General features: G+C 44.3%; 1 protein-coding gene across 1 annotated transcript in view; it reads left to right on the plus strand.

Annotated features, from left to right (window-relative positions):
- Window positions 1-24,546, plus strand: part of Sash1 (SAM and SH3 domain containing 1) — a 217,634-nt gene that overhangs the window by 18,229 nt on the left and 174,859 nt on the right. The window lies entirely within an intron of this gene.

The raw sequence follows: 24,546 nt of genomic DNA on the forward strand, positions 1-24,546 counted from the left end.
TTAGATTAACAGTGAACACAGCGCATTGACAAACTCTGTTATCTAGGTCTGGTCGCCAAACAAGACAGGACACAGAGATTTCACTTTCTGACCTTTAGACTGATAGAGAGTTGATGACGTGAAACTGCTGAGTCTCATGCAGGGACAATTTACTACGTACTACGTGCTGAAGAAGGACAAGGGAAAAAAAAATACAGTGTCAAGTTCTAGGGATATTTTCTAGTCCAAGTCACCTAGCCGTCCATACCTGGAGGAAACTGGAGAAACCCTTTCTACTGTGAGTGGACGATGGGAAACGGAGGGGGAAAAGCTGGAGCTGCCAGTACTGGTTCAAGGTGGAGCAACAGTGACTCGCCCTGTGCAAACATCATGGGCTGTTCATCGCAGAACGTGATTCTAAACCTTCCTGACTCCAGATAGGTCACTGGCCAGAGCCCCTGCTTCATTCTTGTCACTGTCTTCTTTTTCTATGGCTTCCGGATAAAGGGTAGCAGAGTAGTAAGAGGGGCAGACTGAACCCTCCTCTGTCTCCAGGCCTTGAGTGCATCTGTCTGAACGGAGTGCTACAGAGATCCGCTGGTGTCTGTGATCACTGAGACCACGCCTTTAACCCCAGCACTTGGGAGACAGAGGGAGGTGGATCTCAGTGAGCCTGAAGCCAGCCTGCTCTACAAATTGAATTCTAGGACAGCCAGACTGTTACACAGAGAAACCCTGTCTTGCAAAACAAACAAACAAAAAAGACTCATGGCCTGGAGACTTCAGTCTGGTCTTCAGACCTGACACAGGAGAGAACAGACTCTCACATCCACACCAAGGCGCATGCAGGCCTGTGCACACACGTCTATACACACACACACACACACACACACACACACACACACACACACACACAAATGTAAATTTTTTAATACAAAAAAATGAAAGACACAAGAGGGCATTCTTTGTGCTTGTCTTGCGTGGTATCGTTGGCTGGTCTGTGGAACGCCATTCCTAGCATTTCCTGTTACTCTGTTCATATTAGCACAGCTACATGGCCCAGAAATGACCATAACATCACGTCTTTATAGGATTCAGGGTGATTGGGACAGTTCTCTGGAGATGCTTCACTTTATTGGCGTTTTTTAAGAACATTGTTTGATGCACTTGCCCAACTCTTTCTCATGGTGAGGAGAAGAGTGAATATCATCAAAAACAAAAACAAAAACAACCCCCCCACACACAAAACACCAAGGAGCCAGACTGTGGCTCACTGGTAAAATACTTGCCAGCATGTGAGAGGGTTAGGGTTTGATTTCCAGTACTGCAATTATTTATTAATAATAATTGAAACTGTATCGTCACTTTTTGGTCCTTGTATTACAGACTCTGGAAAACCTATAGACTATCTTAAGGTGTCTGAGCCTCGTGGTCATATATCAGAGCAGGCAGCCTCTCAGGAACCTTATCAATCACCAGTACTGCGCTTTGGATGATGACACCCTTACAGCTGTAGCTTAACAGCCATGACTAACATGATTGCTTGAACTGTTTCCCTCTCTCTCCTGGATTCAAGCTTGAGATAGTCTGAGTTCTGCATAGCAAAATCACAGACTGCATCAGGAAAGAAAATAAAGTCTGATTTCATTAAGAAATCCCAGGCAAGGCCTTTGATGTAGCTGACAGCCAAGTTTCTCCTGTAGTCTTTTACCTATAATGCTTCTCACTTGTTCGACTAATGACACAATTCAGCAATGATTGTTCAGGGTGCTGAGAATCCTCTGAGAAGAACCATAGTAGAGTTTCTAAGCTCAAGATTCCATTCAATAAACTAAGAAGCCTTGAAAGAACCGAGATCAATAGTAATCATGGCCAGTACAACAGCATTGCTGCCAAGATGAGTCTGGGGGCCATTCTCTGTGACCGGTCAACTGGGCTGATGTCAGCAAATTTGGGAAACCAGGAGAGTTGTTCTGTCTTCCCACCTCCTTGTGTTTTAAAAATCATATCTGTATTTTTTGACACATGACAGTAGTAGATACCAGTGGGTTAGAATGTGACATTTCAGTACATGTCTGTAATGTGTAATAACCATATCAGGTAATCAGAATATTCACAACCTCAAACATGGATGCTTTTCTTGTATTGGAAATACTCAAGATTCTCTCTGCTGCCTTCTCTAAAATATTCAATAATTTGTCATCAACCGTAATCCCTCTTAACCCCTGCTTCCTTCTTTTTCTCCCTTCCTTATCAAAACAGAAATGAGATGACATTTTGATCCTACTCTGGCTGTGCTTAGTCTTGCCCTTACATCGTTTTTTTCCTATAGCATGTGCACCTATGTCCCCTTTTCCATGTCTAGAATTAAGAGTTGCTTTGACTAAAGACATTTCAAACAGGCCAGGCATGGAGGTGTACACCAGTAATACAAGCACCAGGCAGATGGAGGCAAGAAAATCAGGAGTTCAAGGTCATCCTTGGCTGCATAAGTAGTTGGGGGCTAGTCTGGTCTATATGAGACTTGGGATAGGAGCAGGGGTCTCAGTAACATCTCTAGGTAACTGGATCCACCACTGATATTCCCATTGTGAAAGCCAATAATCTTCCTTTTCTTTAAACTGATATAAGCGGACAATATTGTGTAATAACATTATCAAAGAAAACCTATGCAAATTCACACCAGTGACACTCATTGCTATAGGATGCTTCCCATTACTGCCTAACTACCATGTAATTATGTACATCATTAAGCCTACGTCAGATGGATTTAACTTCTTGGATTTTACTTGATGACATCTGTGAACATACACACGCACTCTGGCTTTCCACTTCTTGGTGCATACAAACTAGTCATCTACTGATAAGATTTTACAAAGTGCATAAGGTTAGTGCATGCATACTTGAGGAAATAAGGGACCAGAGATTGATAAACAGAGCTACCCCCTTCTTTTCCACGGGGATGTATCATCACTGACTAATTAGGACATCGTTGAAAATCAGGAATTAATAATTTGCTCATACTTGCTTCAAGCAAAACATCAGTTGGAAATAGCTTTTAAGGGAGAGAGAGAGATTAATGCAAAGAGGAGACAGGACAGTAGGGGGGAGGGGGTAAAAGGGAGCAGGCAGAAGAGTAGCCTTTGTTCAGCCTAGCTGGCCTCAATGTTCAGATCTGTGATATGGAAGTCTCAGCATCTGGGTCAGGTGATTGGTATGGGACTAAATGGAGTGATGAAAACACTATTGTCACGGATAGAAAGATGTCATATCTGTCTGAAGGTGGCCTTCAAAGAAGGGGAGCCAGCCCTATTCTCCCTACCTGCCTGAGGGGAGTCTGCCTAAGGACGGTAATGGCTCAAACCATCAAAGCACCAGAAGTGCTGTCTAGGTTCTCCCTGGTCTTGGTGTGTCTGCACTGTGAGAGCCACTCCCCAAGTCTGGTGATGTGGGCTAAGTGCTCTCCAAGAACGCTAAATAAGGAGGGAAAAAATGATGAGATGTGAAAGAAGGAACAGACAGGGCTTCTCCAGTGAGCATTGTCCTCGTCATTAAAAAGCGGGGCAAGGACAAGGGCTGGGAATAAAACCACAGCTTGTCGTACCAGCTCTTTGTAAGTGTGATTCATTTTGCTGCTGGTTTCCCAGGGGACTTTGGGGACTACAGGAAAAAAAAAAGAAGAACTGAAATCTTAAGAGTTTAAAGCCAAGAAAAACTGATAGTGGTGTCTAAGAGAGTTTGGTTATATTATGTTCTTTCTGGCAAAGAACAGCTAGAGTTTTGAACCCTGGTCACACAATCAGGCAGGCGACATAAAACAGACTGGACTGGGGCAGGAAGGAGCTAACTTTGGTAATGTACTTAGTAGAGTGCCTCTTGGTCTACCTAAGACTAGAAGGTGGGCAGAGCTGCTTCTGGAACGCTCTTTTCACAGACTCACACAGCCGGAAGAGACCGTCGAGCCCAGAGTCTTATTTCTTGCCTCGGGGAACTACATAACTAGTCCATCCAATTTGAATTGCTAGCCAATTCAGTTTCTAAAAAGACGTTTTAAACCCCTGTCTTCCCCAAGTTCTGGGCTCATCCGCCATCCACCACAGGCAGAGAGTGACACAGCTACCTATGGGTTCCCTCCCTCAGAATCCCATGCGGCTTCTTTCCAGGATATGGGTTAATGGAGCCTTGCATGGAAATGTGGGGATATGAATATTAATGCTAATATTAGCAGCAGTCCGCCTTAAGGCACTTGCAGGTGTTTATGCACTGGCTGTGGGGCCCTTCACCTAGAAAAATTGCCTTTGAAAGGCTCTTCCCCTGGGAGTGTTATAAAGGACACACTGCTCAGATATCTCATCCCATTAGGATGTGGTCAGAGGCAGAGCCGAGCCCTGGAAGCTCTGATCTTCCAGTAAATGGGCATCAGAACTCAGCAACATGGACAAATGATAGGCAATCACATTGTTCACAGGCTCTACACCAAAGTCTTTAAAAAGTCTATTTAGTTCAACAGCAGTAGCCCTGAAAAGTAAAGTAGATCTACCATGATCTACAGCAAAGGTTCTCAACCTGTAGGTCACGAACCCTTTAGGGGTCAAACAACCCTTTCCAGGGATCACATGTCAGTTGTCCTGCACATCAGGTATGTACATGACAATTTACAGCAGCAGCAAAATTACAGTTATGAGATAGCAGTGAAGATGACTTTGTGGTAGGGGTCACCACAACATGAGGTCTGTATTAAAGGGTCACAGCATTAGGAAGGTTGAGAACCACTGCTCTGTAGGCTTCTCCTTAGGCCTGGCTCTTTGCATACCCCAAGAAATCAGCAGCAGCCGATGAAACATCCTCAATCCATTTGCAGTTCTGCCCACTGAGTGATGGTTTTGAGACAGCCTTGACCGCTTGCTTTTCTTCCTCTTGGAGTGTAAGTGAAGTGAGCCATCCCCAGGGGTTCGCAGAAGGCAGTAGATTAACGCCTGCTTTGCTTATCCCAACATTGTGTGGAGGAGGAACTGGAAACCCAGCTCATCCTGGAAGCGGGCAAGAATTAGAAGTTGCATTCACATTACGGGTGCCAGAACTATGTTCTCTAAAATCTTTGTACCAGCATCCTGTAGTTTCTCCACTGGATATAGTGTCAGATCCTCCCTACAAGTCACTAAACATGGTACCCGGTTCTTTAACAGTCACACTGTAGGTTGACTTAGGAGAGGTGTGACAGTTGTCTTTGGAGGGAAAGAAGTAGATATTCTATTCACTTATTGGACTCAAGAGACTTGCTTACGATTATACATTTCGTGAGCATTATCATTCACCAGGCAGCTAGAGAAACCTGAAGAAATGGCCGCTGACCTGATGTGGGTGGCCTCATTGTTTCATGGGAAAGCCTATGAGGTACAACAGAGCCCTGACATGATTCAGGAAAGCAAAGTGGGATTCACATGCCAATATCTGCCATACCCAGGCTGGCTCCACCACAGGAATAGAGGTAACACAAGCCATTCTTACATCTTTCTGGAGTGATGTACTTCAACTGTGTAGACAGATTCAGTTCCATGATCATCAGTGTGTTTGCAGATGTTCTGCTGGCCATAAGAAAAAGCAAGCAAGAATTTAAATGAATCCACAAAGTCAGGAAGCTGTCACAGGGTCAGTGGACCCTGACCAGGGGCAGATATCAAAAAACAGTTTAAAGCAAAGGCCAGTGGCACATTTAAAAATGGCTGGAAACTTCGGAGTCAGTTTACAAATCCTGGTCCCTTGCCTTAGTGACTCAATGACGGGTAAAGGACCTTAGAGAGGGCAATGGGCAGGTCCTTCCTCACCTCGGTGAGGTCCCAACTGGATTGACAGCAGTGGGCTCTTTCTCACCAGGATGTAGACAAGATGAATCATCAACTAGTTACACACTTGCCCAGCACCTGCGTAGACCCATAAGGAACTTGATGCCCTTTTCATTATTACTCTACCCACATTATTGCTAATGCGCCATTGCTGACAGCCCACATTTCAAATAATACTGTGTAAGTGGCCGTTCTGAGCTGCGGACCTCAGCCTGTGTGAGTCAGTCCCGGGCTCTAATTTGGCACAAGGAAGTAAGGTGGCACAAAAGAACCGCCTGGAAGGCTTAAATTCTGTTTACATCGTGCTGAGCTGGGGTGGGAGGAAGCACCTGGAGAAAGCGCCAATTTTCTCTCCAGAGTGTTTCAGCAGCTCAGTAGGGTTTTCCAGCCCCAGCTCTCCATGCTACACTGACATTTGCCTTTTCCAAAGAGCATGAGTTGAAATCTTAGCACCGTCATTTACTAAAATGCATCGACTCTGGTTCCCACTTCTAATGCAGGCAACACAAAAATGCACAGATGCTTGCTAACTCCGTTCCGCTAATCAATCTCTCTGGCTCTTGCTCTCGTTCTTGTCACCCAAAATTTGCCCCTTTCTGCAGAGAAGAAGCCAAAGTAAACAAAGCAACAATCAGGATCCCTTTCAAGGTCTTTTTCTGAGCAGGATAGATGCATTGTCTCTTTCTTCCTTCCTTTCTTTCTTTCTTTCTTGTTTTTTTTCAGACAGGGTTTCTCTGTGTAGACCTGGAACTCACTCTGTAGACCAGGCTGGCCTCAAACTCACAAAGATGCTTCTGCTTCCCAAGTGCTGGGACTAAAGGTGTGTGCCACCACCACCTGGCTAGACACATTGTTCTTTAGATGACCAGAACCTACCTTCTGGCATCTGCTCTTAACTTCTTCCTTGGAAAGAGAAAAGGAAAATAAAAAGATGTAATAACAGTCAAAGAAATTCTTTTGATCCCCCACGCACACTGTGTCCTGGTAACTGGGTACCTGGCCGTAGAGCATAGTGCCATCTTCTTGGTGGTCTATGGCATGTTTGAACCACACTGGTGCCAGCAAATCTCTAGAGAAAAGCCCTGTCCCTACATGACGAGGTCTAGTCCCAAATGGGAAATGGTACCCAGCCTACCCTTCTCTACAGAGCACTGTACAGGTCAAGGCTACATGATGACGGCAGCCAGGGTTTCACCTACTTGGCAGCAACAGCTACTCCACTGACTATACCACCTCCCCCAGTGAAACCACCAATTTCCGACATTCCAGTAGTCTGAACTGCGTTTTGTTCTGGACTACTGAGGACAAAAAAAAAAATCACTCAGTTTTTATTTCCCTTCTGCAAGTGTTGGGAGGCTAATTGCTCAGAGTTTTCCCAAGCAGGAAATGTGAAATTCTGTAATACACTAATATATTGGTGTTAACTGCCCTTGGGTAGGACCTGAGTTCTGTTCCTGGCACCCACATAGCTTAAAACCATCTGTTTTCCAATCCCAAGGAATCTGATGCCCTCTTCTGGGTCATCACATGATACAAAGACATGCATGTAAACAAATATACACTTTTAAAGACCTGCTGGAAATCCCTGTAGTTTTAGAAGGCAAAATGTTTTCTAGAATGCCAATTTCCATGTGGTAGCTTTGTATAGCTAAATATATATTTTATTGTAAAACTAGTAACATATGATCAACACTTAGGATGTTCCTGGATATTTTACGCCAGTCTATCTGTTGTAACCATAACCCCACACCACCCTGGATGTGCCCAGCCATATCTGGATTATCTGTTTGCATTATTAACCATGTGACTGGACAGGCTGCATGCTCTTCAGAGCTCCATTTTAGAGAAGAGAAAATTAAGGCTCTGTAGGATTGAATAACAGGTCTAGCAAGTGGCTTTAAATGATTATGTCAGTCTCTCAAGGCAGGAAGCTGGACCTGCAGCCTTCCTGAGTGTTTCCATCCAGAGTATCACCTCTGGCCTAGAGTAAGTCCAGTGTCTATTTGATGCAATGTGAGGAAGGAATTACAGACAGGTAGAAGGAAGAGAAGATTTTCTTGGCATGTAAGAGGAAAAGAATGTACGGTCTACCAAAGTACTCTGCCACTCTGCTCTGGCACTCGGTGCTGCTTAAAGGGTCCAAGACCTCGGCTGGGAGGTGGTGGCGCATGCGTTTAATCCCAGCACTTGGGAGACAGAGACAGGTGGACCTCTGGGAGTTCAAGGCCATCCGGGCCTACAAAGCGAGTTCCAGGACAGCCAGGATGGTTTATACAAAGAAACTGTATCCAAGGCCTCCTGACACTTGTACAAAGGGTAAGTCCCCATGCCTGTGCAGGCATAAAAGTCAAAGGTCTGCAGCTGTGGGCTCTCAACAGCTGTATGAAGTTATGCTGGCCCCACCAGGTGAGAACAAGACCACTACTCCAGTTTTGGAGCCAAATTTGAAACAAACTTTATTAAATACTGGTCAAGACAATGGACACTGTCCAGGTCCATTCCTGGGAATCCCAGAGAATGGCTGTGAATTACATTAGTCAGAGGCTTATAGACGCCAAACCCACAAGGAATGTACTTCCCACCTTCATCCAATGGGGGCAAGTATGTTTCCTGATGTACTTCCTCCTATGTGTGATTAGATGTACTTCCTCCTACGTGATTAAGCACATCCTGTGCTGTTGGGGCAAGCAACCATGTCTATAGGAGTGAAAACACGTGGCTGATTATCTTACAAGAACAGCCTCCAGCATTTCAGGAAGTTATCTGTCCTTGGGCAAGTGGGGCGTACAGGTTTATCTGTCTTTGGGCGAGAAGGTCAGACTTACTGGTTAGAGACTTTTTCTTGGCTTTATCGATCTCTTAAGCACAGTAAGTCAAACTCAAAACGTAACTTTAGCCCTCATTGTTAACCTGAGACAAGAAAGGTCCTTGAGGAAGAGAATCTCTGTGTTGTTCCCTTCTTGTATTTTTAGTATCTCTACAAGGACAGGTGGTGCCTCCAGAAGTGGAAAGAAACCTCTGGAAGAGCACCCTAGTGAGGGTCTGTGGCACGAGACGCAGTCATTTTGTTGTTCAGCTTGAAGAGGAAAACTCTAGGTCGTGGTGTGCACAGCCTCAGGCAACCTCTGACCTTGGCAAGCACAAAGGAGTGGGCCCAAGGAGCTTCACACCAGGGTCCGGGTAGGACCTTTCTTTGTTTATTCTTTTTTTTTTTTTTTTTGTGGTTTTCCGAGACAGGGTTTCTCTGTGGCTTTGGAGGCTGTCCTGAAACTCGCTCTGTAGACCAGGCTGGCCTTGAACTCACAGAGATCCGCCTGCCTCTGCCTGCCGAATGCTGGGATTAAAGGCGTGCGCCACCAACGCCCGGCTTCTTTGTTTATTCTTGATGATAACACAGCCTAAACCTGGGACTTGGTATTGAGTCAAGTTCCAGGCTTCTGTCTGAGTCAACTACTTTCTTTGATTGTGATTCTTTAAATGAGAATGATATTGCTTTCTTTGGAGCTTCAGTCATCAAATATATATACAAACTTACTAAAGAATATGATGTCCAGGAAAATATGAGATGTTCATTTAAATGTGTGTGTGTGTGTGTGTGTGTGTGTATGACTGTGTTATATATGGAGAGGGGGGAGTGCACAATATTTAGGATTAAAATTATGCCAAAAATTCATATTTTTCTGTCTGTCACCATGACTGTATCCATGTTAATAAAATACCATTACCTTTGATCAAAATTAGTATGTGATTATAAATTACAAGTTTTCAGGAAATTAGTCAGTATAATGAATTGTAACTTCAAAGGTGCCATAATTTATTTTGTGTTTTCTTCTTTCTGGAGAAGGTTCTGGGGACCAAACCCAGGCCTTGCTAGGCAAGGGTTCTAGCGTTGAGCTGCTAACTTCCACAGCCTTTCTATAAGATCTCATCTGGTAATTTTCCACTTTAAACATATCTGTATGCTTGCTGTGGGGGAAGTAATTAGGTGAGGTTTTCTCTTGAGTTGAAGTATCATTAAGTATTCCATAAATAAAGTCATAGCGAAAGTATAACATGCTTTTGAAATATTTTACACTTTTAGAAGTAAATTCTTGTTGAGCCTTTGCTCAATGCCCAACATTGCTGATGCTATGTAGGAAACAGAAAGTAGAAAAATTTTCTGCCTTCTTGAGAAAGAGCAGTTTCTTGTGGAGGGTAAATCTCTAACTGCAGTTGTAAGTAGGATGGTTTGTGAGAGTATGTGGAGAAGTCCCACATTATAGGGATTTCCAGTTCAGAGTGGTTTTAGAGGCTGACCTTTATTTTCAGTATTTACTGGTGTTGATTGAATTATATAGCCTGATTATTTAAATTCTATTTCAGAGATAAATAGTTTTATATCTGAAAGTTTTATGCCTGAGAAGTATTTGTGTGAGGCTGAGGGTAAAACTCGGTTGTAGAATTTGTTCCTAGTGTGCAGGAGGCCCTGGGTTCCATCCCCTGCAGGGCACACAAACTAGGCATGGTGTCACAGGCCTGGAATCCCAGGGCTGTGAAGGTAGAGACAGGTTCTGATGAGAAGTTCAAGGTCATCAGGGACTACACATAAGTTCGAGGCCAGCTTGGGCTATGTAAGACCCTGTCTCTGAAAAATAAAAAAAAAAATTTAAAAATAGCATAGAGACATGAGGGTGAAAGATAAAATTAATTAGTAGGGTGCAAGAAAAATTGGGGATGATCGCTCCTGTCACAAACTCTCAACTCCAATCCAAACAAACTTGCCAAATAAAATAGTCTGCTCTTCTCCCCATGTCCCAAGACAGACATTTGGAAACAGAGAATGGTATGGAGGTGTCAGAAGGAAACAAACTGTAAGTCCCTGGATGTCCTCACTAGGGTAGCACAGGGCAGCTCTGATCTGAAAGGTAATAAATTGCATTGGGGTAGAAATGAATGAACTCTTTGCTGTGTCTACATCACCATAACATGCTGTCAGCAGTGATTTAGTAAAGTGACTATGGCAGGCTGAAATCCTAAATACAGTTCCAAGAAATGAATTGATTAATGAGTTGTCTTTTCATTAGTCTGATCAGCATCAAGAGATGTTTTTATGCTAATGCTCATTTTCATGGCTTCTATTGTCTACAACAGTAAACTCATGGTCACTGAGTTGGACCTTTCTAGGCCCAGCAGATGTTTGCTCCCTCTGTGGTATCCTCATAGTGTAACTCAACCTTTGACAGATGCCTGATTACAAAAACTAAAGAAAAACAGTTCTGTTCTTTCAAATAGAGCAACGAACTAGGCTGAAGCTATAATTCCCAGATCCCCAGAGTGGCTCTGGGTGTTTTGTAATCTATAGTTCCAGCTACTCAGGAGGCCAAGACAGCAGTAGCAATTTCAGGAGTTCCAGACCAGACTAAGCAGGTTATCAAGATTGCCTCAAACACATAGACAACAACATACACACACCAAAAGACACAAAAACAAAACAAACTAAAACCCACTACTATCACAAAAGATGATTCTCTGAATTTTTGCTTTAGGGAAGAAAGGAGAAGGATAAAATCCTTCTTTATTAATAGTAATGTCACTAGGGAGCATGGGGCCTGTTTTGAAGGTTCTTTGTCTCATAGATGGAAGGATTTAAAACCCAACCCATAAAGAAACTCTATGATACATGTATCGGAGTTTGAAAGAACACACACAAACACACACACACACACACACACACAAAACAAAACACCGCCGACAGGATGGGCAATCTGGAGACCTGAGCAGCTGCCCAGGAAGGGAGAGGGCTGAGAGGAAGAAAGTTGTGCTGTGGGGGTTAGAGTTTGAGGAAGCAGACAGGCTCAGCAGTACAAATCTGTAAGCAACTTTCCCCAGTGGAGGGCACTCTTCAGAGCGAGACAACACCCAGAATGTCAGGGTAGGCAGGCAGCTGTCAAAGGGAAGACAGAAAGAGAGAAAAGAAAAGGATTCATTGACTATAGGGTGCCTAATGTTGCACTAAATCATTTTCACGTGATTTCTCCTGGCACAAAGTCTGTTTGCTTGTTTGTTTGTTTGTTTATTTGAAATCATCATTTAATTTTTAAAAAAAAGCTCTTATTACTGTGATCTTGATTAATGGAGACGAACGAAGTCAGAGGAGGACACATAAGTAATTTGACCACCTCTGTAACATCAGGTAACATAAGAGCCCTTTGGAACTATAGGATCCACCATCTGCTAGGTTTTGTTTTAATTGTTCTCATTTTTCAATGATTTGTTTCTTTTTATTTTACATGCACCGGTGTTTTGCCTGCACATTTGTCTGTGTGAGGGTGTCAAGTCACTTGGAGCTGGGGTTACAGATATGCTGCCATGTGGGTGCTGGGAATTGAACCTGGGTCCTTTGGAAGAACAGTGAGTGCTCTTAACCGCTGAAGCATCTCTCCAGCTCCACTTTGCTAGTTTTGTAAGATCTGATTGTGTGAGAGCTACAGATGGAAATCTCTGGTCCCTGCTGCTTCTATTAGTTCATGGGAAGCTTTAGAGCCAAGCTTAATAGGAAAGTACTGGATTCATACAAAGTATGTTTTTTTTCTGATCTTATGGGAATTAAATTAGTATAAGTTAAAACCATAAGGAAGTTTGTGATTATGAGAAAATCAAGCTATGCACTCTACCAGAGCAAAGGCATCAAAGAAGTAATCACATGAAAATGAAGATGTTTTTGAGATGAAATAAAGCAATATGGCGCCTGAGACACAGCTAAGAATGGACTCAGGCCGGGCATTGGTGGCGCACGCCTTTAATCCCAGCACTTGGCAGGCAGAGGCAGGCGGATCTCTGTGAGTTCGAGACCAGCCTGGACTACCAAGCGAGTTCCAGGATAGCCTCCAAAGCTACAGAGAAACCCTGTCTTGAAAAACCAAAAAAAAGAATGGACTCAGAAGGCGGTACATGCTGATTGCTGTCTTAAAAGATGGACACCTCTCTAATCAAAAAGTAAACCTTAGCTGGGCCGCGATGGCGCACACCTTTAATCCCAGCATTCGGGAGGCAGAGGCAGGCAGATCTCTGTGAGACCAGGCTGGACTGACAGCCTCCAAAACAATACAGAGAAACCCTGTCTCGTAAAATCCAAAAAAAAAAAAAAAAGTAAACCTTCTACTTCAAGAAACCTGAAACAGCCAGGTGGTGGAAGGCAGGAGGTGGGGGGGGGGGTCATCCTTATAACCACAGCACATGGGAGACTAAGTCAGGAAGATGAAAATAAATCCAAGCTTGGGCTGCCCAGTGAGATCCGGGCCAGCCATCATGAATGAGACCCTGTCTCAAAAAGGAAAAAAGGAAGGAGCCATTACAGAAACAGAAAAAACTCAAGGTTTATCACTAAAATCTCTTTTTGGGGGGGGGTTCCAGACAGGGTTTCTCTGTGTTTTTGGAGGCTGTACTGGAACTTGCTCTTGTAGACCAGGCTGGTCGAGAACTCACAGAGATCTTCCTGCCTCTGCCTCCCAAGTGCTGGGATCAAAGGCATGCACCACTACTGCCCCTCACTAAATTCTCTTGACATCTAAAAATGTTTTTCAAGTACTTCTACATCCCACACTAATAAGTTTCTGACGGGACAATCCTTTGGGCTGTATTCACCCCCTATGTTAATGCTTTTGATAGTTGTTGCAGAATCATTTCCCACTGACATGCGCGAACCCAGGCTCCTTTTCTCAAGTCCTCCACGTCACCCTCACCTACTGAGGCACTGTTCCTGAAGAGGTGGATGATGTCACTTACTCTGGAGCTTGCAGGCAGGAGCCATCAAAGCGCTTGCACAGTCATGGGCCCGTTTGTTTTGTTTCCTGCTTCTGTCAGCTTCCAGGGAGTAAAGGAGTGGGGGCCTCTGTTTGACTGTGGTTGAGTGAGAACTCAATAGAGGTACGAACAGATTTACTTAATAAAAGACAGGAAATTAGTTACTTTTCTCACTGAGGGGACCAAATGCCTGAGGGAAACAGCTTAATGGATGAAGGATTTATTCAGCTCACAGTTGGGGTGGGGGGCTGTACGGTGTGGCAGGGAAGTCGCGGCAGCAGCGGCAGGCTGTCTTGGCTGCTCATACTGCAAAGGGAACCCTTCATTTGGTGACCTATGTGCCAGCAAGGCCCTGTGTCCTAAAAGGTCCACAGCCTCCTCGAAACAGCGCCATTTCCTGGGCACCAAATGTTCAAACACATGAGCCCATGGAGATGTTTCACATCGAAACCGCCGCGGATGGACAAGCGCTAGACACTAGCGCCATCAGGAAGCCTTTGCCGGTCTCCAAAGCTGAGGAGACAGGAGATGCCGTTGTCAAATCAAGAACCTGTACCCTGGAATAGGTGTCACCCTGATTGCCGGTATTAGATAGGAGGGAGGGAATGACGACTTCTAGAACTTGCGGCTTGTGGACACAGAGAGCGATAGACCGTAGTAGGATGTTTATAGACCCTGCCCCTCCCTTTCCTGCTTTCTCATCCTCTGCCGTTGACCCAACCAGAGGGAGGCAGAATACCATCTCTACAAGCATCCTCCCAGAATATGAACAGAAGACCGGATGAGGATGGACCTGGGAGCAGATGGAGATCTGCAGGCTGAAGTCTTGACTCACCAGACTGGGTCTCAAGCTCCAAGGCTTCAAGCTGCACCCCAGGAGGCCTTTCCTGGACCATGGAAAGATTTCTCTCACCTGACACTCCCTCTGCTGCTCTCCTTCAGGCTACCCTGACTCTCTGAGGGTTTCAAAGGAAGTCACCACAGAAACAAACAAAGCCTTCCTAGGTTCCTTCAGGAACTCTATGACCTTGCTGAGTTAAGGGGGAGGAGAGGGTTTCCCTTCCTAATCGTATGTATCCTTTAACTTAGCCAAGAAGCCATTTCTTCATAGTGTAATCTCCGCTCCCTAAAGTCACAGGCGTGTTTCCTCTGGATTGAGGCAGGGGCAGGTTCCTAACCCTTCTCCCCCCTCCCAACCCCAGGAAGAGGCTGAAGAATACAGCACCCAGCATCCTCTGATTGTCTTCATTGTGTGTCCAAAGCTGAGCCTTGAGTCTTTTTACACACTCGGGAAGAGTTCCTTAGTGACTGACCAGTTGTTATTTCTTTTACTCAAAATTGAGATGTAGTGGAAGGAAGGTGTTTAAAAACAGCATTAGCCGGGCTGGAGAGATGGCTCAGAGGTTAAGAGCACTGATTGCTCTGCCAGAGGTCCTGAGTTCAATTCCCAGCAACCACATGGTGGCTCACAACCATCTGTAATGCCCTCTTCTGTTATGCAGGCATACATGGAAACAGGATGTTGTATTCATAATAAATAAATCTTTAAAAAAAAAAAACAGCATTAGTGAGGCCAGTAAGATGACTCAGCCCAGAAACTCAAACCAGTGCAAGGCTGATGACCTGACTTAGATCTCTAGGACCTATGTAAAGGTGAACAGAGAGAACAAACCCTGCAAAGTTGCCCTCTGACCTTCATGCGGTCCTTGTGGCAAGTATATGACCACATGCATGTGCTTGCACACACACACACACGTGCATGTGCCCACAAATAAAATGCAATAAAATTGTAATCAACTTATTTTTTAAAAATTAAAAAAGAAGAGCTTTAGTAGGGCTGGGGATGTGCACCAGTTGGCAGAGTACTTGCCTAACAAGCCCTGGGCTGGATCAGCACAGAGCCAAGTGAGAGGGCACATGCCTGTAACGGCACATTACTTGGGAGGTGGAAGCAGGAGAATCAGAAGTTCAAGGTTATCCTCAGCTGCATGGTGGGTTGGAGGCCAAACTTGGATATACCAGATCCTGTCCTATGAGTAAATAAAAGAATAAAAGTTTAAGTAGATAGATAAAAAGAATGGCCTCGGTATTTTGAAAATCAATTATTGTGTTTTGCTAGTAATTGTGTTTTGCTAGTGATAACATCGGGACTACTACCAGGTTAAAACGGTCAGTTCTACAGAACAAGGAATCTGCTCTGGGAATTCAAAATCCTTCTGTCATTATTTTGCAATTGATGGTTCTAAGCAGTTGCCTATGTATTTGATTATTTTATATACAGACCCAAGTGGGTTCTCTGATGTTGCCACTAATGAATATTATAATTCCAAGTATGTATCAACTAGAACCCGACCTCTATAAAAGTCTGTGGTTTCACTTACGTTGTTTCCTTATACAATGGAGTCATCCAGTGATCACTACATTCTGAAATTCAGTGATGTGTAAAGTTTAAAAAAAAAAACAGTATCCAAACAATGGGCATAGCTCCTAAATCAGCAACAATTACCTAAGAACTTGCTAGAACTAGTCATTCTCAGGCCAGGACAACTTTACCTGGATTAGACACTCTGGAGCACACCCCTACCCCCAGGAGATTGTGGCGGAGCCAAAGTCTAAGAAGCACTGGGCTAGAGCCTGAAGGATCGCCCAGGAAGATGCTCTACCTGGGATCTTTACAATGCCTGAATACTGAACATTACCACTGAAAGGAGGAGGCTTTGTACCCTAATTGCCAGCCTCCTTCCTGATCTCTTTGGCTTTAGTGAACAAAAAGAAGAAGTGGAGCTGAGCTCACTAGATGATACCCGAGTAATCAGGTCCCCGTGTTGGAGAAAACAGTGGTACCCAAGGATTACGAGCACATCATCCCGCCTCAGGGCTGTCTCCCTGGAGACTCACTTTGTATGGTGTGTTCAAGTCGATGTGGGTCAGATGACCGGGCGTCAGTGTTTTTAAACATGCGTGGTAACCACTCTTCTGAGTCATCCTTCCATGCCCCAGAAAGCTGACCACTCTCCACACTCACAGCACCACCTTCGCAGGGAGACAGGAGAGGAAGAAGAGCCCAACCCTAGGAGAGCTTACAGTAAAATGAGATGCCAAATCCATAAATAATAGGCTCCTCCTGGGACAGGACATTTATGAGCCAGCTCCTACGACTGCCCAAAGCTCCAGGCTTCCCATTGTATTGCTGGTCTCCTACCCCTGCTGATCACAGGCTTCACAGACGATGATGTGATGATGTATGGTTTGTGCTGAGAATGTGACCTTACTAGAATAACCTGTCACCTCCCTCGTGGTGCTAGGTGCTAATGGCAGCTGCTGCTTGTTGAATTAGATTATTAAAAGTTTTGCCCAGCCCCTTGGTCCATTTAACTTGACTCTATTTTATTGGAGAATAAATTGCTTGGTTGGTTGAACTGAGTCAATTTGATTACCTGGCTTGTGGCTTAATGAGTTTTCCGTTGATATTTATACAACACGTATTTTATTTAATATTACCATGAAATAACTCAGATGTTCTGTTGGTTTGGGTGTAAAAGGGGAAGGCCTGGCCATAGAATGAATTCTGAATAGGAGGACAAAAAAACAATATGGAGATGGGGCTGGAGAGATGACTCAGCAGTTAAGAGCACTGTCTGCTCTTCTAGAGGACCGGGGTTCAATTCCCAGCACTCACATGGCAGAACAGTAAAACCCTAAATCTAATCAGTGTTTCCTAGATTTTGTGGGAAGGAGAAGTTGAGGGCTGAACAGCAGAGGGGATTCAGTGGGGTGATGGAACACCCTACATCTTGACTGAGACACTGGCTGAGTATTGTAAAACTCATTGCACTGTACTTTTTGCAGTATATAAACTTACTTCCATAAGCCAGACTTAGGACTGCATAGGTATAGTTCATTGGTAGAGTATATGCGTGGGTTTGACCCACCTCGTTCTAAAGGATGGAAATATGTTTATTCTTTTGTTTATATTTGGAAACAATGTCTCATGCAGCCCAAGCTGACCTCACGCTTGCTATGTCGCAGGAAATGACCTTGAACTTCTGATCTTCCTGCCTCTGCCTCTCAAGCGGGAGCCTCATTAACAGGTAGGTTTTGGTCACCAAGCACAGGGTTGTTTACTGCTGGGACTGGAACCCAGATGGTCGTGAATATTAATTAGTCAAGCAGTCTGCCAACTGGGCTACACTCCCGGCCCCACCTTCCTAAATTTCTAGTTCCGCATCTTTAAGTTGAAGAGAAACTACTGGAAGCTCTGCATAAAGCGGTGTTCTGAGAATTAGTGACTTAGATCACGAAGTACTGTGAGCTGAAATCCACACCCATTAGCTCCGTGCCAGGCTTTCAATGCACCTCCGATCTCAGTTAAGTCGACGTCGATAGACTTGGGTGGTCGGTTCTGCTATACCCAGGCATAGAGAAGTGCCCAGTACAGGGAGAGAACTCGGAGAGAGTGGGCTCACATATTTTGAACATTTCTAATGTCCAGGCATTATGTGAGGTACTAAGAATAACAATGGGGATGGGGGTGGGGCACCCAAGGCACTGTAGTTTGTAGTTCCTGCATTGGAGCAGCTCCAGCCTGAAAGACAATGAGACAAATTAACAATTAAAATGCAGGATGGTGAATGTCTAGGGAGTGGGTATTGCAGGATGCTGTGGCAGGAAGGGGAGGACGGGAGGGAAGAGCAGAATTCTGGGGTAGGGGGAGGAGGAAGGGGCAGTGTGGCCAGCTGGGAAGAGACTATTCAAAAATCTTCTAGGAAAAGTGGTATTTGATTGCATCTTGGCAGACAAGTAGATGGTCATCATCAGGCAGAGACCTACTGTGATACAAAGCAGATAAGGAAAGAGATGCACCAAATGATACCAGCACACACACACACACACACACACACACACACAAAGACATCAGACTGAGGGGGAGGCTGAGAAGCCAGGGACCTGGGGGTGGACTTGCCTAGCATGCACACAGCCCTAGGTTCAGTGCCCAGCACCACATACACCAGATGTGGTGGCACCTGCCAGTAATCCCAACACTCAAAAGGTGGAGACAGGAAGATCAGAAGTTCAAAGGTCATCTTTGGCTGCGAAGTGATTTTAAGGCCTTGGGAGTTAATGCCAGAGGAAGGAAAGGCCAAAGACGCCAGATTTTACAGTTGGTTTGAGAAGTTGTGAGAAGGAAACCCTGTGATGGAGGACTCTGGAAGCAGATGTGTCATCTGGCTCTGACATGATTTCCTCCTGCCCAGATCTTTGGGGGAAAGCTCTCATGTCTCCTCTTTACCCATTCTGGTGACTCAGGATTCACCCTTGAATATACATTTGAGCTCAGAGTGGTCCTCTCTATGGGTTATACTTTCCCTTCATGCTTAATTGTGAATAGGGTTGGAGTGGCGCTTGCACACCCAAAGCTGTCAGTGTGCCACTGGCGAGGTGTTCTGTACAAGTCTGAAAGCCCTGTGATTCCGGGGTAATGGGATTTATACCCAGCTTGTGTTCTTCTTGATGCCAAGTACCACAGCAAAGATAGTCCAAGGATTTCTGGCAGAGAGCAGAGGGAGGTATCGGAGACAGGGCACCGAATGAAGCAACTCTTTGTATAAAAATACAAACCTGTGTTAAGAGGACCCGTTCTCCACTACCCCACAACCCCTCAACAGGTGGTTGCTGACATTTGCAGAGCAGACAGGGTGTCATTTTTTATAATTCTAACTGATGAGGGCTTTGGACTTTGGTGACTGTGTCACACGTTGCTCTCTCTCTCTCTCTCTCTCTCTGTGTGTGTGTGTGTGTGTGTGTGTGTGTGTGTGTGTGTATTGTACAGGGGCCATGAAATCCAAAGCTTCTACCTGCTCTTGGCAGAGATTGAAAAACCCATAATCGTGTCAGCTGTTTTGACAGAACTGTGTTAACTCCAAATCAAAGGCCTTGCTTTGCTGGTATGATCCCCTTGACTTGCTAATCTTTCTCTGCCTCCTGCAAGGCTCTGAGTTTTGGAAAACTTCGACAAGGAATCCTTGTTCCCCTGAACATTACCTTTAGCATGATCCCAGTGTTTTCCTGTCTAGATTTTCAGGAGCAATTCAGGTTGCATTAAATTTATAGCAGCAGATACAAGCTTGGCCTTCTCAAAAAGGAAGCAAGGAGGAGCAGGAGGCAGCCCCAGAGATCCTAGCGCCCTACCAACAATTCCCACCGGAAGACGAAGGGCAGGCAGAAGTCCTGCCCCTGAGCAGCTGCCCTTTTTTACAACATTCCTTTCAGAAAGCCAAATGTGAGGAGATGCATCCCCTTGTCCTGGAGCAAGCGTGTGATGCCAAGGCCACGGCCACACTGTTCCTCACTCGGCAACCAATGGCACCCTGCACACTGGTTACAATATTTTTGTTTATACAGAGCAAAAGAAAAAAAAAAAACCACTGGATGAATTTAGGAATGGACTTTGACATTCTGTCGGGTTTCTTCCAGTCATTCAGCTCCTTGGAAGAAAACAAATCCCAATTATTAATCATATCCTAGTAGATCAGACTTGAAGACAATTTATATGGTAATGCGGAATTTACTGATCCCGCTGAGTGTGTTATCATGTGCCTGATGTCTGAGAGTTATTTCTCAGACATTCACGGTTATTTTCCTGTAATCAAAGTGGCATATGTTTTCATTTTAGTTCCTCAAACAAAAGTTTGGACTATGATGGATTTTCTCCTTTCTCCTCCAGCTAGCATCATCACGGTGTCTTCAAGCTCAAAGGGGGGACAGGAAAGAGAAGGTGGGCATAGAATACACTTTTCTCTTTTAAGTAGCAAGAGTGTTCATGGTAATAGGGTATATGATTTTCTTTTTAGGTTATTGAATCAAACGTACGGGTTCAGGCATATTAGAGAAGTGCTCTACCAACAGGCTGTACCTTACCCCCTAAATTATTTTTTAAGACAGACAGTGATCTGCAAACCTTCATGGGGGTAAGTGGACCACTATTTGTCATTGTTATCAATTGGAAGTGAGGGTACCACTGTGATCACTTACGGAGTCATGCTTTGTGTCTGGAGCTAGATATTAATATTAAGTGCTTTTTTTCTGGGAGATAATTTCTCCAAAGTAGATGTCCTTGTCAATGTGGCAATGCCTGAAATCCTAGATCTTTTTTTTTTATTATTATTATGACTACAACACAGGAGAGGGCACCAGATCTCATTATGGATGGTTGTGAGCCACCATGTGGTTGCTGGGAATTGAACTCAGGACCTCTGGAAGAGCAGTCAGTGCTCTTAACCTCTGAGCCATCTCTCCAGCCCCTGAAATCCTAGATCTTGTGAGGAGGTGGTGGACTAAAGAGGAAGACATTGAGGCCAGCCTTAGCTATATAATGAGCTCCAAGCCAGCCTGAGCTATAAAGTGAGACCCCATTTCAATAAATAAATAAATAAGGCAAGCTAGTATACTTTTATTGATCATTTACTGTGAGCCACTTACGCAATATTTGCACTTGACCTTACTAACCCATTATATCAATACTGTGGCATCAACATGATTACCAGCTCCACTTTGACCATGAAGAAAGAAATGTCAGAGATTAACTGGCTCTGAATGCAACTCAGTCTGGTTGAAACCAAAGTCCATGTATTCAGCCTCTTTCTTAGAGTTTTGGAAAATTCTTAGAATGGCAGCATCTTTTTTTTCTGATGCAAAAAACCTTACATTTGATCACTTTTACATGACTTTGAACCCTAAGTCCCTGGGTTTGATATCCAGGACCCTAAAAAAAGAAACTATGTACATTTCCTGTGAACACCTAGGTGCTTGGGAGAAGGAAGTATATTCTGTTTCCACCTTCCCTTTCTCGTCCCTCCTCTTGAACTAAAGACACGGTGCTGATGTTGGAGAGAAAAGGTTTAATAAGCTAAAAGGTTTTCTTACCATGTTGAATCAGTGTTCTTGCCCCGACAAAAATCTCAAAACTCAAAGTAGCCTGCCAGCAGCATCCTGGCCATTTCACCCTTTCTGAATCCATGTGCTGTGGCCCAGTGGGTGCTTCCCCTCTCAGCTCTGGGGACACAATAATCCCTCTGTTCTCATGTCCTGGAGCCCTGAGGCTTTCAAACCAGCATCAAAACCAAGTCCAAATGTGGCTTCTACCTAAAACTTCCAACACTTGTTCAGATGACTTAGTGGAGTCAGTATGTACAGAAGCCTGAGTTTTACCCTTAACCGGGTTTTGGAAGCAGTTAGATGTAGCTTCCATGTTTCTTCTTGGATCCTGGCAGTTCCAATGAAGCAGTCTGAGGGACCCACCAGAGTCTTAGCATGGGCAGCATTGGGCTGGCTGACCTCTTGGTTTTTTTTAATTCACTGAACTTGAAGGGAGTTGCTCAGAAGTTGTTTTCAGTCTAGACAGGATATGAGGATAATAGCAGAAATAAAAGTTCATGTATTCCCGCCAGGAACAAATTAAATGGGTACACAGCACACAGATGATATAAGTCATGGTGTTATTGACGTTGAGTGGACCACAGCCCCAGCCTATTTCAAGGCATGGTGTCCAGATTATTGGCTTGCCAGAATGAAATTATGATTAGCAGAAAGCTCCCAGGGAATGATGGGCAGAGTTTGCAGTTAGACTCTTATATCTTTCGTCTCTTGACACTAAATGTGAGTTATCTTATTGTGTAGATCCAAAGAGTGGTGGTGCTTGATACATGTTTATTAGATGGCTTGATGGTTTTCTTCCATAGATTACAAATGTCCTCAAGTGAAATCGACCTCCTTCTGTTGGTAGCATGCAGGTAGAGGGTTTGACCTCTTAACTGGAACCTCAGTCCCCCAAACAATCAGGAGTTACAGAATCATGGGACCAGGCCTGTATCTACAGTTGGTATGGACATGAGAGATCAAGCTAGGCTGTTTAACAGTGAAGCCAAAGAATCTGGAGGTGAGAGTGCTTCAAAATGCTGCCATTCATGCCTCCCGGAATACAGTGTTGACCAGACACAGAACTTGGCTGAGTTTCAATGGATTCCAAGTCAGCCACAAAGGGGAGGAGTCAGGGGAAGCAGCCAATGGCTTAAAAATAATACCTCTTGGTGGAAACCTAGCAGTGAACAGTAAAGAAGGTAGACTCTGTATCCAAGAAATTCTAGTAGGAAACTACTGTCCAGAGGTTCAATGGTTGTCTTGGATGCAGACACGTAATTGCATTGGCATCTACAAAGCTAGGCAATGGTAATACTCACTCCAATATACAGTTCTTGGTTGCCTGTGACACCATGTTAATCATCAGATCTGAAAACCAAGAAAGTGAAACTCCATGCATGGATCAAAAGATGTGGTTTCTGAGTATTTGTTGTTATTGAGGAGCTGTGAGGCCACACTGAGAAGACTTAAGGGGACAGAGGACTCCTAATGGTTTTGGCCTGCTGTTGTTGGATGGGTTTAGTTTCCATTTGAGAGCTATCTGCCATGGCCATTCCTGCAGTATTTGCAAATGCTGCAGAGAGTTAATGCTAGATAAATGTTAGTTGCTGACACTCACAGTGTTTGTTTAAGTAAGCATAGTTAGAGCACTGACAATTTTTCAAAAATAATTTAATTCACCATCTTATACATCAACAGTTTCCATCTTATATTCCCTTCTTTGTTCAAAAGAAATACTGATCTCCTGCTACACTGTTGTGAACACTGATGTAGGATGTTTGTGAGCTTGTCTCACCTGTGTGCTTACGACATGCAGTCTTTATTTCTGAGGAGTATTTCCCGACAGAGGCTACTGTGCCACACTCTAAACATGTGCTTCTATTAACATCTTAATCTGTAAGTATTAAGCCTTCAAGGCATGGTGTCATCATTGATTGATCATTCTTCAGCTACAAAGTGGGTTGTTTCTTTCCAAACTTTCAACAGCACATACAGTTTCATAGTTTACCTCTGTGTGGAGCTTCTGATTTTGTTTCAATCACTTGCAAGGATAAATGGCCACAATTACAAATGCTGTGTGGACGGATGCGAAACTTGCGTAGTTTTCTTCACATCCTACCAAATTTTTGAATCTTGCAGTAATGAACAATTATGATTTTCCTTGTGTCAGTCACCTTCCATTGGCAGCTTTTTGAAGATACAGTTTGGTGTCTGGGTAGAAAACTTTGGAACGATTTAGTGGCATCAGCAATGCGTACATTTCAGGACAGGGCAAGCCGTTTAGTGGTAGAGCACTTGTCTAGGATATACCTATAGCACTGAAAAAACACAAGGAAGGAATGGAGGGAGGGAGAACACAATACCTGCATTTTTTTAATGGACTAACCATTCTATTTTATAGAACATATAGAGCTACCACCAAGTACTAAAGGTTTTTTTCTCTTTCTTTCCAGTCTAAGTCTCCTTCTAAAGCTAAGTGTGGCACATACCTATAATCTCTTCTCTTGGGAGGTAGAAGCTGGAGAATTGGTGGTTCAAGGCCATCTTTGACTACATCCTCTCAATTCTTTCCTTCAAGTTTGGTCCTGTTGCTTTGAGGTAGTGTGTCCTGTCCTTCCCCCCCCCCTCACCTCCCCTCCCTCCCCCCTCCCCCGCACCCAACCGCTGCCACACCCCTTCTCATAGTACAAAAGTAAACCGTGGGAATAAAGCTGTAGCGGGAAGGTAGGACATGTGCTTAGCCAGCCCGAGGCCCTGGATTCAGTCTGCCGCGCCCAAACTGAACAAACAAATGAAAAAAGCAAATTCTTGCCCAGTCTGGAATGACTCAGTATAAATGGTGATCGGCTAAAGCAAGTTTATTTACGGATTTACTAGTGAGTGATTAATTTGTCTCGCTGCTCTTAGGAGTTGCTGAGGAAAGACATGCAAATTTCATACAAGTATTTGGCGGGTTCTGTTTCTGTTGATGTACAAAACACAGCTCTTTTTCTGAGGTTCCTCATCTAGGCTTCAGTGAAGAATG

Source organism: Mesocricetus auratus, unplaced genomic scaffold (genome assembly GCF_017639785.1).
Source record: "Mesocricetus auratus isolate SY011 unplaced genomic scaffold, BCM_Maur_2.0 Super-Scaffold_100018, whole genome shotgun sequence".
In the NCBI taxonomy this organism is placed as follows: domain Eukaryota; kingdom Metazoa; phylum Chordata; class Mammalia; order Rodentia; family Cricetidae; genus Mesocricetus; species Mesocricetus auratus.